At 40.8% G+C, this 18,402-nt stretch overlaps 1 protein-coding gene across 4 annotated transcripts in view; it reads right to left on the bottom strand.

Annotated features, from left to right (window-relative positions):
- Positions 1-18,402, bottom strand: part of LOC139760059 (uncharacterized) — a 55,001-nt gene that overhangs the window by 29,847 nt on the left and 6,752 nt on the right. For 2 of the 4 annotated variants that reach the window (XM_071682828.1, XM_071682831.1), the window contains exon 3: positions 10,207-10,361. The exons of the other annotated variants lie outside the window; for them this stretch is intronic. The gene's annotated coding sequence lies outside the window, so the exon portion shown is untranslated. The remainder of the gene's footprint in view (positions 1-10,206; positions 10,362-18,402) is intronic. 4 annotated transcript variants of the gene reach the window in all.

Here is an 18,402-nt window from a genome sequence, read left to right as displayed (position 1 = left end):
CGAACAAGACAGAAACTAATTCTAGTTATCATGAGGATTTTTATCAACATCGTACACAATTACAAACAAAAGGATAATTAATCAAATAAATAAATATATCACTTTGCAATGAGGATAATACCCATTTTAAAGAACCAGTAATGAGTGACGTCATACTGAATTAACACGAGAACTTTTCGTATCTACTTACATAAAGATTAAACTGTTTACACTAATGTATGTGAGAATACAGAAGGATATATCAAACGAGGCATGAAATATATTTGTGCCGTCTATTAAATGAGGCTATGAAATACATCTGTGTTGTCTACAGAAAAACTTTGCCTGTTAGACTATGGGTTTACCGGGAACGCCGCTAAACGATCGCTTCTCATTCCTGCTAAATCTATATGCTTCAAGATGAACTTTTTTTTTTTTTTTTTGAATGGGCGAAGTTATGATAGGGGAAGTTTATACTTTTTGCTGATTAATGATGGGTTAGTTCAGGTCGGTGGTTACTGCTCCGATATCTGAACTTTGTCTTGAGTAAGGTAGGGTAGGGTAGGGTAGGGTAGCATAGGGTCTATTACCTAACACAATTCATTAAACAAACGATATCGTAACTTTCAACCTCTGCTTTCTCTTTCCCCTCTTCGTAAAAGCTCGTCGTAAGTACTCGTTAAGAAAGTAGGTTCTTTCTCTATCAAGGAACCTTTGCATTTTGAAGTAATTTCACTTACTTGTTTGTATCTTTAAAAACTAATATATTTCTGACGAATTAATATATCTGTAATTAATTTCAGGAGACTTACCATTCCCATGGTCTCCACAAAGGCCCACATTTCGCAGCATCTCTACGCTATCGTATGTTTTACACCTTTTTAGATTATCCATAATCTATTTCGTCCAGCTCTTAGTTTTGCTTGAATCTATTCATTGTCACAACCTCGGAAACAGGGTGAAGCTTGATAGCACTACGATGCGGCCTCACTGAACCTTCCGAGTGGATGATCCAATGTATTTCACTTTGTCTCTGGAGACAAACAGGACGAAAGATGTTGACGCGCCTAACATACCCAACCCTTAACTGAGCCCATTCAGCTATACTACGATGATTCGACATCTGATCACTACGACACAACACTATATACAACGGTGAGTTGCTTGTGCAGACCTGGTGCAGTCTTTGGGGGTCTTCACCCCCACAGCCCGGGCTGGGCCGAGGCTTTTGTTTCCTGAGCACGATGACCTAATGTCAGGCATATTCATTCGGGGTCAGATTGAGGACGAGACTAATCATGCCCAAGATTGATACCGTCTTGTTCAAGGATCGTACCGTTGTTCTCAAAAATTCAAAATGTCAATAAACAAAACCGAAAACATAAAAAAAAAAAGCTAACACCATAATCGGAAGTCATGCTTGGTACTGTATTCTCGCGTGTTACAATCTTCCATCCGATGACTCCTTCCGTAGCTACGATCTGACCGTAACAGCATCGCACATTTCCAGCTGCAGCGACAAGAAATTACGGGCATTAAAGACAATAATACATTAAGAAAACCTCAATAATATTTGATGGTATGAAGTTGAAGCAACATTGCGCCGGTCCACGACCTGCAGCCTTCAAGATATGAGCGATACAGATTCTCCACAAGAGCAAGCATAGTGCCAAGAGTGGCTCTCTATGTTCAGAACGACATAATAGCTTGAGCCAACATGCTCATCGTGACCCTGTGTGTTCCTTCATACTCCAGGGCTGCTGCAAGACGTCTTTGGTGTTCTTTGTCTCAGGTACGACAGAATAATATACTTTTCTTGGCGCTTATCAGGAAGACGAGAATAAAAATACGCAAAAATGGAATGATCAGACATCCTGATCAAATTACGCGGTCGATATATTGCAGACAGCGTTTCACAAAATTACAGTGAAGAGCTGAAGCCTGCTTCAACCTTGAGCACAGAGATACGATATCTCGCCACAATTCTTTATGATGGTTACTTTTCACATGAACTTTATATTTCGGGTTACAGACCTCGCCATCATACCCATAGATAACATCGTCCTGCTAAAGAAGTTAAAAAGTTGATACCTTCTATGGACGATGGTTCAATTTCTCTTCAGAGTAAAAGTTTGAGATACAGTGGACAGAAACCTACAGTTCACCTGCCGAACAGAAGCTCAGCGAAAGGTTACCCTATGATGTAATATAAAACCACATATCATGTGTGATAATGGCTGGCCTTAAATACTGGGTGCAGCCGCCATGGGTAACACTACCGCCCAACGGTACTGACTCCAACTTGTGGTCTATGCCATTAGTCCTTCACAACTTCTGCGGCAACATAATACTGTGATACCTCGCACGCTTCAGGTCGTGCTGAGATATTCATTGATACTATCACAATAATAATTTACATCCTCTTTTTGCGATATTCAGATAGTGTGGGGAAGACCGGAAGATGGTAGTGATGAGTCATAGTTTCCATCACTCAGTAGTAGGGAACTTGGCCTTTGGCGTTACTATGGACCAAGCGGACCCCTAGCTACCTATCTACCTGCTTAAGGCTTCATAAGGCTAGTGTAAAACAGGCCCGCGCCACATGGGTAACCCCTAGACACAAGTATCAAGGACCAAACCGGTCGCTTCGAGCCACTGTTAGCCCCAGCCGCTTCAGTACGAACACGCGGGCAAAGACTCTGCTGGACAATGTCCTTTAACACTTGAGGGAATCAATTCTGGCAGTAAATGGAACAAACAGCATACCAGGAAAGTTGCTCAAAAGATACTCCAGTCCAGATCTGAGTATATCTTGTGCTCGTCTCACGCCGACACAACTCTAACCCACCTCAAGATAAAACAACACTAGCTTCTATCTGCAGTAGCTTTATATAGTTGTATTTAATATCACTACGATCACAAAATATTTTTGAGTGTTGTGGTTACAATCGTTAGGTTAATACACAACCAAGAATTGTGTTTGTTCTAACTCATCTGTACATACAGGGGAGTTTTACACTCATGGGCCCCGCCTCTAAATCCAGTTTCATTATGATACAGTTCCTTGACATTTTTACTGGTAGTCAGACTCACGTGCTATTGTCTCAGTTTGTTCAAGTTTCTGTACACTGCTTTTGACTGACTAACAGTTGCACCTTCCTAGTCTTGAGTTTCTTGTTAACAAAGAAATGTTCTACATTTCTATGTTAATGTCGTTATGACCTCATGAAAATATATATGCAGCTATCACGTCTCCTTTTACTTTTCTTTCTTCCAATGTGGGAAGATGGAAGGTTACCTCCAGTCTTCATGGCTTATTTAATTCAATTCTGGTATCATTCTTGCTGCATTCCTTTGGACCCTTTCTAACTTCTATGAGGCTCAATATATTGCAGCATCCTCCAGCTTGGGCTAAATGTAAGTTGTGTATATCTTCTTGAATATTCCAGTCCATGAACTTGATGGCAGTTTTGACAATAACAAAGATATAATCTTCTCCCTCACGATCTTTTTCACATGGTGCTCTCGTAATAAGTTTCGTGTGATGTCACCTAGGTCTCTCGTACACTTCGACTCGTGATTGATTTTTTCCCGATAAAGTATTCACCATTTGGTTGGTTGGGGCCAGTTCCTATCTTCGTGACTTTACATTTTCCAGGACAATTTCATTAGCCATTTATTCGACTACTGCATATTGTCTCAGCTGCTTTGTAATAAACCGCAGTCATTGTTGCTTCGCACTTCTTTTATTATTAGTAACTTCAGGCAAACATACTGATGTATGAATCCACCTCGTCTGGCAAATCATTTATGTAGCAATGAGCTCTGGGAGGCTCCACTTCACACGAGCCCAACTTGAGAAGGGAACCTTGACCTATGCTCTCTGTGCCTTCCCAGTTTGGTACATATTAGTCCATATGAGCAGCCTTCCTCTACACCCCAGCTTGGATGTTTAGTACTGTGACGGTCCAGGGATATATAAACTATCCACCTATCCCTTTTTTCGTGGATGTTGCGCATTTGCTAATAAAAATTCTAGAAATTATCACGTAGGATAATTATCCTTTCGAATACACACTGTCTACCATTTAGGTAGTTTATGCCAGTCATGTACTCCAGTAACTGCCTTCTGATTACGTTTGCTTGTATCCTCCAGGTGTGTGTGTGTGTGTGTGTGTGTGCAGGTGTGAGCACAAACATCTGCCATGAAGCCCCTCGCTGGCAACTGGCAAGTCAAGCCAGCACTACCGTCACACTACACTCGGCTGATGAGCGACGGCTGAAGCCACAAGTGACACGCCCTCCATACTAGTAAAGGTGAGTGTGCCCTGAGGTATCAATGGGTATGTGATCTGCACCAAGATGTGTACGGTTATCCTAAGTAAAACTTAACACCTACCAGCAGAAGCAGTGAAAAAAAAAAAAAATGTAAAAGCTTAGAGATCAGCGTTGGAGATGCTTGACTAAGTCTCCGGTTATCAAAGGACCTAGCGATGTTTCCTGTGTAAGTACATCGACACTTTATATATATTAATATTCTGATACACGGTTTAAAAGAACAGTAGTGAACTTACACATAAAGGATGAGTCACACAGGATTTATCACGTTCCTAAATTTCCAATATTTTCTAGCCTACTCTCCATTACCACACTTCCAAGAACCTTCCACCAAAACCTTTGCAAATTCTTCAGTCCCAGCACGCCGTCCCTCCGGACAACGATCATGAAATAACACATATCTATCTTCAGCCACCCAGCCTGGCTTTGTTGACGGCTTGAAAAGTTTTAAAAAAATACTGTACAGTAATAATGTGCAACATATTCATGATTTTCAGTCGAATGAATGTTGTTATTCTAACAAATTATTCATTTGAGAATATTATACTGCTAACCTTCCCAACAACAGATTTCTTTTTGGATCAATAAACGAGAGACAAAAGCATGCTCTTCTTACGGGCATCTCGGATAGATGGTTAGATAATAAATATAGAAAAAAGATAAGAAAAAAAGAATACGGAAGGAATTAATTCTTGCTCCTCAGATGTTTGTACACTCAACTTTTAAACTTAATAGATCGAAAGGTTATGGGAAAAGGTAGACAAAAGATGGAAAAGAATTCCATTTTCGTTTTATGGTAAAATGAAAAGTGGTTTCTTAAAGGTAAATCCTTATGTAACTAATATCCACATAGACAATGAGGGAGCCATTGTAATAACACTTAATGCAGAATGAAGCGATCTCAGCCTTCCTTACGTATGGTTCAAAAGTCTGATACTACTTGAGAAAACTCTTCACAAAAATACACATATACAACTGCCTCGTACTGCCTACATCAAACTTTTCCTTTTTGAAATGATGACATACAAACTGTATGGAATGAATGCATACCCTAAAACATGTCTGCAAGAGCAGAAGGATCAAGTAACACCTGCTATCGTGCTGCGCGCCGCCCGGTGTGGCAACGCAACCTGTAATCCTACCAAAATGTGGAGGCTCACGCGCACCACCAACCCAGCCGCCGCCACCACAACCCCGTCCTTCTTCCAACTGCTATTCTGCAACATTATTACCGCCAGCTCTGTCGTCTAGTCCTAGTGAGTTTCTGCGTCATTACACTGTACCGTGGGCAGGCGGCAGAGGAAATTACAACATAGGAATACGCAGTGAACTCAGTCCCAACTGTGCGTTTACATGCGTATGCATTTTCGGTTAATTACACATCATGAGTTATAATGAAAGCAACAACTCCTGCACCATATGCTTTTACATTAGGTACATCAATAGCATTCAGTTGTTGGAAAGTTCAATTTATACAGGCCGGTTACGATGAATATTTCTGGATAAGTTTGTAATTTTTCCAATATCCTACATCGGTAGTGAAAAAACAGTCGATTTCTTCATGGAGCAAACTCCTTTCCATATCGATAACAGGAAAACTTGCAAAAATAGATGATAATGTGGGGCAAACGCTACCAATTTATGCCCTGATGGGAACAACCGCCAGCAGAGTGAGAAAGGCGTATCCCATGAAACCTGTACTCCAACCGTCACTTGTCTCGGGACACTTCTCTTAGTTGCCAGTTTGTGAATTTGAAGTGATTATGCTTATCTAGAATGGTTGTACATACAAACATATACGAAGAGACCCTGAGTTTAGGTGTTACATCTTAGATGAATACACACAAGTATCAGTATTGTTGACGTCATGCAACTCAACCCCACTCTGAGACGCTCAGTAAGACTCGCACAGTTTGCTCGTCATCATGGTGATCGTCTCACTGATCAATCCATTCAAAACAACGGTTCGACCCTTGAGATCGACGGTACGACCTTAAGTATGAAACAAAGTGGTATAATTCTTGAGTCAGCGGTATGACTACTGAAAACGACGGAATAACCACTTGAGTATAACTTGGCCTTTAACCTGACTGTGCAGATCGCACAGGAGCAGGTCAGGTCACCCTATCATACCCAATGGATCGTACCGTTCAAGAGCCGTGCTGTCCAGCTTAAGTACTGTAAACCGTCATGCTCGAGGTCTTACGAAACATCCCCAGATAGCTGGTTAGATAAATAGGTTTGTCCAAGATACAATGGCCATCGATTACTAAACGGTCATTCATTTATAAATGATTATATACAATTCAAATATCTTATGCAAAATTGTTTCTCCTTCCTAGCGAGGTAGATAGGGTCCGGAATAGACGAAAGACCGCCGCATTTATAGGCATCCAATCTCTAACTGTCATGTATCCCGCATGGAAAACAAGAGCCCACCATCCAGTTTAGCCCCACAATAGGTAATACATAAGTGATTGCATCATTCCTAAGGATTACTTCCACAATGACTAAAAACTTCCCAGGGATATAAATGAAGATTGCGCTAACTGTAGCCAACAATACAACATTTTTCATGGAGAGTAATGGTGGGGGGAAAAAAATGAGGGTTTGGTGCAGCTAAGTAACGATAAACAAAAATCCAGACTGAAATTCATCATGATCAACTGACAACACGAGGCGAGAGTCTGAGTCAAGTTAGGAGACAAGTTACCTTCCGTCACCTCGTAGTGCACCACCAGCTACAGCTACAAGCGGACCTCGTAGTGCACCACCAGCTACAGCTACAAGCGGACCAAACAGACGCTTCTCTGTCCCACTCAGTACACTACTACCGTCTACGGGCACAAGCAGACCCACAAGACGCTCCTCCGTCCCTCCTAGAGAATCACTACCGTCTACAGCCACGAGCAGACTCACCGGACCCTCCTTTCTGCCTCCCAGTGCACCACTTCTGTATACAACCGCTGACGAACACGTTCCCCTTACTCCCCTAACTCCGTTCAAAACATAATATTCAAGGTCGGACGAAAGTAAACAACTTTTATATCAGACAAGAACCTTAAACAAACCATGTTTTCTTTTCTTCTTATTTCCATGACTGGTCATTTCGTGAAACATGTGCTTATGCAGTAGCTAGAGATAACGGTATTTGTTTTATCTAAGTTACTATTCACGATTCGAAATCTAGGTGGTGGGTATGTGAAGGGGGATTTACCTTTCATAACCTATACGGTATCCACGAAAATGTGCCATCCAAATGGACTCACTGTGGGTCCTGTAAAATCCTCTGTAAACAACTATATGTCGTGCTAATTTTCCGTTACATACGAGTGAAAATCACCCTAATTATGTATTCTTGTGTAGTAACAGTAAAGAAAAAGAAACGAAGTAAATAAAAGTGCTCGACTGCCTTCTTCAGAACACCAACACTTTCCACACGTGTTCACGCAGACAGCATAGCTTCTAACGCTTTCTCAGCATGTTCCCTGGTCACTAACACGACGGGTATCGACAAGTCCTCGGTGCAGATCATCGATCTGCATTCAAGGACATTCGTCTTTTCTGGAACAACTTTTCTTCAAACAAAAGTTTGAGTTCTAAATAAAGGATGTTAAAAAGTAAATTTGATGCGATGATATAGGATGATATCCAATACAGACAGTTTATGTCGCCTGCCAACACAGCAGGAGAAAGCCCAGGGCTGCCGGCCTAAACAAGGAAGGACCTTGAGCAGGAAAAGGAGCATTCCCACATGCTACTGACCCCACCCGTATTCTATAGAGCCAGCGTTAAGATTGTATGCATTATTTCTGTGTACATACGTATAACCTTTGGCACACCAGTTATTTCAATTAATCGTCCTATACCATCATCATTATGATTATAGACTTTTAGCAAAGTCAGAACAGCACTCCAGAGAGTAATTAAACCCAACATAACGTAATCGAAGTAAACCAAATGTAAAAACAGAGACAACGTAAGGTAACAGGTAAATCCACCGCATCGTGACAAACTAAAAACGTACCAAACTAAATATGACATTTAAACTAAACATGCCGTAACCTATCGACACAAAGCATTGTATATATATATATATATATATATATATATATATATATATATATATATATATATATATATAATATATATATATATATATATATATATATATATATATATATATATATATATATATATATATATATATACTTTTTTATACCACTCTTAATTGATTTTACGGGGACACAGATGTCCTACAACGATCGAGTTCCCGAATCCGGTATGGAAGCAGACGACACTCAGCAAGTCAATCAATACACTCACGATGCTTACAGCAGCCCCAAGCACTCACAACGGAACTCATACTTGAGCCCCGTCACCAACTCGACTCGGCTACAAAACACACTAAAGAAATCCTGACCATCTATGGAAGAAAAAAAAAAAAAAAATCGAGCGTAATCTGTTCACTTCGCTTAAATTTGTATAAATACATGACGCTTCAATTTGTTCGATATATGAATGTGACGTTGTTATTTCATCTGATGTCACTACGAAACAAATTTATCACACCACCTTCCAAATAACTCAAACTTTCAACAACTGGACCACTGAAGACTACCAGTCTTCAAGACTCATTCGAACATCTTAAACAGTCATCTAGGGCATGATGACCCATCACTCCATTCATTCATGTGAAATCTTCTGAATATTGTATGACCCCCCCCCCCCCCAGTCCAACCTATCCGTCTTGAAATTATATTTGATTAACGGCCGTGATACTGGCACGGTGTCCAGCCACTGCCTCCTGACGATGTCATGCTGGCCCTTTAAGTAAAACTATGAATTCACTCCCTTTTTACATCTATGATTACTCGTCCAAGTGCACTGCCGTGATGTCCTCTGGTAGTTTAAATTCTTAGGCACGAAAGTACGACCCCTCAATCACGACGGTATGAACCTTGGGTGGAATGGCGCGGCCTCAGAATCAAATATTACTCCATCAAACCATTAGTCGTACCATCAAGCTAAAGAGGTTCAATAGCTGCCAGAGGTGACCATTGGGAACATGGTTTAAACACATCCCTGAGGATTCTCAGGGATCTTTCTAGTCACCAGTCTCAGGATCCTGCCACACGAACAGAAACGCTCGATCTGTCATCACACCCTCACTGTCAAGGATATCTGGTACGGTTTCACTTTTACGTGAGTAAATACAGTGAAACAGTAAATTGGATGTGGATAACAAAAGTCTAAACTTTCTTAACATCAGTCGACATTTATCCACCATTCTATGTTTATATCACGGGAATAATTTTTCTGAATACACTTTTGTAAATTTTCTAAAAGGTGTGGCAGCCTGGTAGCAGAAGTCGATCCAGCCGGGTAGTTCCTAGGACGGAGGTATACATAAGAGGGCCAGCGAGTCAGCCGGGAGAGTATCAACAAGGAACAGGTTCTTCACCTAGCGGGTCCAAGTTCCCAGTTCACCACACTGGCGCCTGTTGCTGCTTCACAACAGCAGGTCATACGTCAATAACCTTTTGAGTTGTACTCAGTGGAAGTAGAGATTTGGCAAATGAAGTTTGAAAGATATGTAATCTTACAGCAGCAGCTTCAAGTAACAATAAAAATGATAACGCATTGGCTGGATACATGAACCATGATATATAATCATCGGCCAGGTCGTCGTCGTAAACGATCAAACCACACTTAACACCTTTGCCTAAATAATCATTGATTATGTTTTTATGCCCTATGTAAGTGCAACATGAAAGCTTAAACTGCAGACATAAGCCAGAACGATCTTGGGCACAATATGCAAGGGCTTCATGTAAACTAAAATAATTCTAAGCAACATGCATTTCATAATTTCATTTAAGACCATACTTATACTGAAGAGTGGGTTGTCGTCAGAGTGAAAATCACTACAATGTAGAGAGTTACAGATGGTGAGAACGCCGGTGTCTCTGATGAGCGAATCAAGCCAGTATCCTCTCGACATCTCTACCGTCGTCAAAAGCCGTCCACGCCCGACCTGCCAACTGTACACACAAACTGTCATCGAGGTTCTTATAATGCAAGCTGTCCCGGTTCCCACAGTGCGTAGTTTCATGCACCTACAGTTATACCTACAGCCAGCCTAATACCATTTCCTACTGACATGTTATACATAAATGGCAGCCTACTATCTCCGCCCACTACCTGTACTGCAGCAGAGAAACGCTGACCAATACTTTCCCGGTAAGCTCCTCTTGTCTTCAATATGCTATATCAGTAAATAACTATGATCCCACGCGTAGTTTTACAAGAGTTTCTGCAAAATATTCTCAAATAATCATAAAGACACTCAGATCCAGAACTACTTCCGACCTCTACTGGTGTGGCTTTACGTCACAAAAGTTCAAAGTGCCTCTATCAACATGCGTTCGATAATTTCATCTTTTCGTGCTGCATCATTAGATCGATCTGTTGTGAAATCAACGAAAAATATCATCATAAGGACACTAGCCAAAATTTGCATATACAAGTGGTTTTCGTAAGCTCAAGCCATAGACGGGGCAACCTAGGTCATGGATAGTCCAATGAAAATAAAATAAAAACAAAAGTTGGAGTGGACAGTCTTGTGGGCACAGGCACCTTCAATATTGCACTGTGCACTGCAGCAAAGGCCAGCCACATGCTTGGGCGGGTACTACTGCTGCCTTACTGTTGGCGCGCTCTGGGCCTCTGGCAACGTCTGCCGCAGCCTCGCCCGCCCGCCAGCAACGCCAACACTCGCGCACACATTTACACACACACACACACACACACACACACACACACATATATATATATATATATATATATATATATATATATATATATATATATATATATATATATATATATATATATATATATATATGAACGATTAACATCAAAAACCCCTTTATCAAATCAGGCATAAGCTACTCATAAGCACTATTGATCTGGCATTATACGATAGCCTACAAACTGTTTCATGCGCAACACATTGACCTACTCTGACACATGGAACACTGACGAGTTAGTGTCGCAACAGATTAGACTAGACTACTTTGGCTCAAGTATCACAAGAACGTTCGTACCGCAAAACCACGGGTGACACTGGCTCCACTATCGCAAGAACGTTCGTTAACAAACGATAGGTTCGAGAAGCAATACAGGCTACTAACTCATTCAACTGATTCGTGCATCACTACGACGTTACAAAGGCTGACTCATGCATCACCACTACCTTCGTTCACCACTACGTTCACTTTGCAACACTCGACTCATGCATCACTGCCACGTTCGTGTTGCAAAACACTACTCCGGGATCACCATTTTAACCTTACTGCTTCAACGCTGTGAAGTTATTCCTGCACCATCTAAATATATCTAGTAAAGATATATACTTTTCATTTACATATATACATATATATATATATATAAATATATATATATATATATATATATATATATATATATATATATATATATATATATATATATCGCATAGAGTGCGTTATTTTCCTTCTCGTGAACGAACTTTACCCATATCTTTCAGACCAAGGAAGCTAACTTTTGCGCGTCTTGAGCGCCCTTGTTCATTGTGTGATGTTTGCCATAAACCAAGCCTGTTCACTGTGAGGGATCCATACATGCTCTAATTGTATATATCCTTTACAAGTGAAGCACATTCACTGTAAAAGGGTCAGGGTCATTACAAGAGCTTCTTCCTACTGGATAAGACCGGGTAAGGGTTCCTGCAAGGACTAAGCCTTGTTCGCAGTAAATGAACAGGGAATAATGTTCAGGTACAGTGAGCCTCTATCTAATGACGGTGCTTTAAGATCACATCAGTAACTTACACTCCGAGAGTACTGCGTTCACAGAAGACAAGCAATTATTACCATGTGGGCACAAACTTCTAAAGAATGGATAAGTTCAATGAACCCAAGCATCAATATGAAAGATATAAACTTGCCAACCAACATACGAATATAGAATTTTAAGCTGTACTCAAGCAATTGAGATATATAACAATTCAAATACACAAACAGATTCATAACAGTGATTAACTTGATAAGTCTGACCACACTCGTGAATAATCATGGAACAAATCAAGTGACTAAAAGCATCTATAGTCAGGCAACACGCCTTCCTCATTCTCACTTCCCCGAACAATCACAAACTCTTATAGCCCAATTCACAATATCAGCGCTGCATCAAATACTTCATAGCAATTATTATAATAAATCATAGAGATGCTTATCAAAATGCATGTAAATGATAACAGGGAAAGGTATACTGGACACAGCCAAGGCTTTGAAAACTAAAAAGGGGTTAATCTTTCCGTAAAGGGAAATATGACGTACGAGACTACAACTAACCCATTTCTAACGAAATGCTAGCGATAAAATACGATATGTCTTGTTGCGAAAGACATAACTGAATCTAATGTCAGCTGTACACTTATGTTATAATTGATATAGATCCAACAATTGCTAATATTTGCCAGTTGTATTAAACTTAAAATTAATTGCTCCCATTTCTGACGACCTGTCCTCAGAGGTGGCAACTTCCTTTGCGTTGCTGTTTCGCGATCTTCGTCTACGTGACTTAAGATAAAGCACTGAATATCTTCCTTGACTGTTAACTATAGGAACGAAATTTAGGTGAAGGATGGATAGAAAGGAGTCGTCTTATCGAGGACCACCTTGCCTGAAAGAGGTCTATCATATCTCTGCTCCTGCGTGGAGTGTAGCCTCGAAGCTGCAGGAGCCCTATAAAAAAAAAGGGTCCTATTGTATATATATATACGGGTTATCCTTCCAAAGTCATACGTTTTCTGTTATGACTATTGCAACGCCATCTATGGTAAACCAGTTTTACATATTAACAATTAGTTTCGATTACGTTTTAGACAACTGAAACCTTCAGGAGATGAATGGTACTTAAATCTGGAAGGTGTCGATGCGTAACGGCGAGCACAGATCATGTGACTTGGAAGAGAAAGTTGCTCATATTAACTTGCATTCCTGGCCATGAGTGGCGTTGTGCCCAGCCTGACGCTCCTGCACACTATGTGCGACCTGAGTATTGATCAGTCTCTAAACGTTATTCTGATTAAATTTACAATGAAGCTTCGAACATCGAAACATAAAACATTCTTTCAATGGAATACTGAATTAGTGGAGAACAAGGTATGACTTCAGCAGCATTAAAACAATATCACTTTAGGTACAAAATTTTACAGCAACTCGCATGGTGGTTTCACCATAAATTCTATCATGTCGCATAACAGTATCGATATGATTCCATATATTTCACCACATCATCACACTATATAATGTTACATGGCAGTATCGATGTTTCTTTATATAAGATCTTATCCTGTAAGACTATTTCTAGTATATCCAAGTTTGTCCCTCTTGCTCATTATGCCTATGGTTAAAAACCTCTATTCCTTTATACCTTGCCAATAACAACAGTTTAAATACTGCTTTGTTTAAATTGCTCGGATACAAGAGATGGTCAAAGCCAGAATCTTTGAGTAACCTGATATGAATTTCCTCTAACACCCATAAAAATATAATAATAGCATACGTTCTTTAAACGTGATGCAAGGTTAAACAGGTACACCAAAACGAACTTCTCTCCTGTTCCAATACTGTAAACCTGAGTACTTCATATGCACACAAAAAGTATTATATATATATATATATATATATATATATATATATATATATATATATATATATATATATATTGCCAAAAGAGCAATATTCTCATCCACCAGCTGCTGTAACACCAAAGAAGTAAAGGGCATCGACCCTCGTCCTATGCTAGATCGCGAGATCCAAGCGACCTCTGGCAGCTTCCCTGGGATTAATTAGCGCTGTTCAACAAACTCACATCCATAATTGTGCAAAATGATAAAGCTTACCAGCATTGTTAAAAATACTAAAGCTAAATATAACTATAACTTGTGTGCACTGGCCACAAACACCAATAAAAACAATGTAGATTGGGTCAGACATCGTTTCTTCAGAAAAGATTCTTCTTTACAGCTTAGAAAAATATATATAACATAGATGCAAGCGAAGCATGGGCCATCAGGGACATCCAATGACGTTCCATCACTTGGATCACTTACACAATACAATGAAGCATTATATAACAAAGTGCAGTCTTGTCAGGAGCATTTAAAAAAGACCTGAGTAACACCAGATTTTTTTCATAGATAATGGTCCTTTGGAAATTTAAATGTATACATCCCAGTGAATACGGGAGAATGAACACTGCTTACGTATCTCCTGCTTGTCGTAGAAGGCGACAAAGAGGGTGGGAGCAGGGAGCTGGGAGTTCTTCCCTCCTGTATTTCTTTCCAAAAGGGGAACAAAGTAAAGAGCCAAAAGAGGATCTTTTTTCCTCTAAGGCTCAGTCATCAGTTCTGGATGCTACCTTGTTCACGAAAGAAATAGTGAACAAGCATGAACATAATATATACTTGCTTGCCTTCATTTATTCCTGGTGCCACCCCGCCCCACAGGAAACAGCATTGCCCCACAGGAAACAGCATTGCCACCCCCTGCTTCAGCAAGGTAGTGCCAGGAAAACAGACAAAAAAAAGGCCACATTTGTTTACACTCGGTCTCTAGCTGTCATGTGTAATGCAACAAAACCACAACTCCGTATAGAAGACACACAAACCTTTCCAAGGGTTACCCCAGATGTTCACATGCCATGGTTCAGTCCACTGACAGTAAATCGACCCCAGTATACTACATCATTCCAATCCACTCTATTCCTTACATGCCTCTCACCCTCCTGCATGTTCAGGCCCTGATTGCACAAAAATCTTTTTCACTCCATCCTTCCACCTCCAATTTGGTCTCCCAGTTCTTGTACCCTCCACCTCTGATATATATATCCTCTTTGTCAACCTTTCCTCACTCATTCTCTCCATATGTCCAAACCATTTCAACATACCATCTTCTGCTCTCTCAACCACACTCTTTTTATTACCAAACATCTCTCTTATCCTTTCAATAATTACTTGATCAAACCACTTCACACCACACATTGTCCTCAAACATATTTCTAACACACCCATCCTCCTCTGTATAACCCTATCTACATGCCTTGCAACCATATAACCTTGTTGGAACTACTATTCCTTCAAATATACCCATTTTTGCTCTTCGAGAGAACGTACGTTCTCTCTACACATTCTTCATTGCTCAAAGAACCTTTGCCCCCTTCCCCCACCCTGTGACTCACTTTCACTTCCATGGTTCCATTCACAGCTAAGTCCACTCCCAGATATCTAAAACACTTCACTTCCTCCACTTTTCTCCATTCAAACTCACATCCCACCTAACTTGTCCCTCAACCCTATTGAACCTAATAACCTTGCTCTTATTCACAATTACTCTCAACTTTTTCCTTTCACACACTTTTCTAAACTCAGTCATCAACTTCTGCAGTTTCTCAATTGAATCAACCACCAGTGCTGTATCATCGATGAGCAACAACTGACGTACTTCCCAGGCCCTCTCATCCCCAACAGACTGCATACTCGCTCCTCTCTCTAAGACTCTTGCATTAACTCCCTAACCACCCGATCATAAACACATTAAACAACTATGGGGACATCACACCCATGCCATAGACCAACCTTCACTGGGAACCAATCACTCTCCTCTCTTCCTACTTGTATACATGCCTCACACCCTTGATAAAAACTTCTCACTGCTTCTAACAGCTTACCTTCCACACCATATACTCTTAACACCTTCCACAAAGCAACTCTATCCACCCTGTCATATGCCTTCTCCAGATCCATAAATGCCACATAGAAATCCATCTGTTCCTATAAGTATTTCTCACACACATTCTTCAAAGCAAACACCTAACCCACACATCCTCCACCACTTCTGAAACCACACAGTTCCTCCCCAATATAATGCTCTGTACATGCATTCATCCTCTCAATCAATACCCTCCCATATATTTTCCAGGAATACTCAACATACTTATGCCTCTGTAGTTTGATCACTCACATTTATCCCTTTGCGTTTGTACAGTGGCACTATACATGCATTGCGTCAATCTTCAGGCACTTCACCATGATCCATACATAAAATAAATATTCTTACCAACCAATCAACAACACAGTCACCCCCTTTCTTAATAAATTTGACTACAGTACCATGCAACCCCACCCCCTTGCCGGGTTTCATTTTCTGCAACTCTTCTCTCTTCATCAAACCACTCCCCCTGACTCTCTCACTTCACACACCACCCTGACCAAAACACCTTACATCTGCCACTCTATCATCAAACCCATTCAACAAACCTTGAATATACTAACTCCATCTCCTCCTCACTTCATCACTACCTCTTATCACTTCCCCCCTTGCCTCTTCACTGATGTTCCCATTTGTTCTCTTGTCTTATGCACATTATTTACCTCCTTCCAAATATCTTTTTATTCTCCCTAAAGTTTAATGATACTCACCCACACCAACTTTCATATGCCCTCTTTTTCAACTCTTGCACCTTCCTCTTGATTTCCTGCACAAGAGGGTGTACTGAAATGGTCTGGACATATGGAGAGACTGAGTGAGTAAAGATTGACAAATAGGATATATGTGTCAGAGGTGGAGGGAACAAACAGAAGGGGGAGACCAAAATGGAGGTGGAAGGATGGAGTGAAAAAGATTTACAGTGATCGGGGCCTGAACATACTGAAGGGTGAGAGGCGTGCAAGGAATGGAGTGAACTGGAACTATGTGGTATATCAGGGACGACATGCTGTCAATGGACTGAACCAAGGCAAGTGAAACGTGTAGGGTAAACCATGGAAAGGTCTGTGGGCCCTGGATGTGGATAGGGAGCTATGGTTTCAGTGCATTACACATAACAGCTAGAGACTGAGTGTGAATGAATGTGGCCTTTCTTGTCTGTTTTCCTGGCATTACCTCACTGAAGCAGGGGGTAGCGATGGTGTTTCCTGTGGGGCAGGGAAGCACCAGGAATGGATGAAGGCAAGAAAGTATGAATATGTACATGTGTATAAATGTATATGTATATATATGTTGATCCATATATGTGTGTGTAAAGATGTGCATGTATGGGCATTTATATATATATACACATGTGTGTATATGAGTGGATGGGCCATTCTTCATCTGTTTCCTGGCACTACCTCGTCGACATGGGAAATGGTAATAAAGTATGATAAAATAAACAAATTTATATATCTGGGAGTGGATTTGGCAGCGGATGGAACCATGGAAGCGGAAGTGAATCATAGGGTGGGGGAGGAGGCGAAAGTTCTGGGAGCATTGAAAAATGTGTGGAAGTTGAGAACGTTATCCTGGAAAGCAAAAAATGGGTATGTTTGAAGGATAGTGATTCCAACAATGTTATATGGTTGCGAGGCGTGGGCTATAGATAGAGTTGTGCGGAGGAGGGTGGATGTGCTGGAAATGAGATGTTTGAGGACAATATGTGGTGTGAGGTGGTTTGATCGAGTAAGTAATGAAAGGGGTAAGAGAGATGTGTGGTAATAAAGACAGTGTGGTTGAGAGACCAAAAGATTTTGAGTGATCGGGCCCTGAACATGCAGGAGGGTGAAAGGCGTGCAAGGAATAGAGTGAATTGGAACGATGTGGTATACCGGGGTCGACGTGCTGTCAATGGATTGAACCAGGGCATGTGAAGCGTCTCAGGTAAACCACGGAAAGTTTTGTGAGGCCTGGATGTGGAAAGGGAGCTGTGGTTTCGGTGCATTATATATGACAGCTAGAGACTGAGTGTGAACGAATGTGGCCCTTGTTGTCTTTTCCTAGTGCTACCCCGCGCACATGCAGGGGGAGGGAGTTGTCATTTCATGTGTGGCGGGGTGGTGACGGGAATGAATAAAGGCAGCAAGTATGAATTATGTACATGTGTATAGATGTATATGTCAGTATATGCATATATATGTATACATTGAAATGTATAGGTATGTATATGTGCGTGCGTGGACATGTATGTATATACATGTGTATGTGGGTGGGTTGGGCCATG

This window comes from Panulirus ornatus, chromosome 35 (genome assembly GCF_036320965.1).
Source record: "Panulirus ornatus isolate Po-2019 chromosome 35, ASM3632096v1, whole genome shotgun sequence".
NCBI classification, from domain to species: domain Eukaryota; kingdom Metazoa; phylum Arthropoda; class Malacostraca; order Decapoda; family Palinuridae; genus Panulirus; species Panulirus ornatus.
Note: the sequence above shows the minus strand (reverse complement) of the source record. Positions and strands in the feature narration are given on the sequence as shown.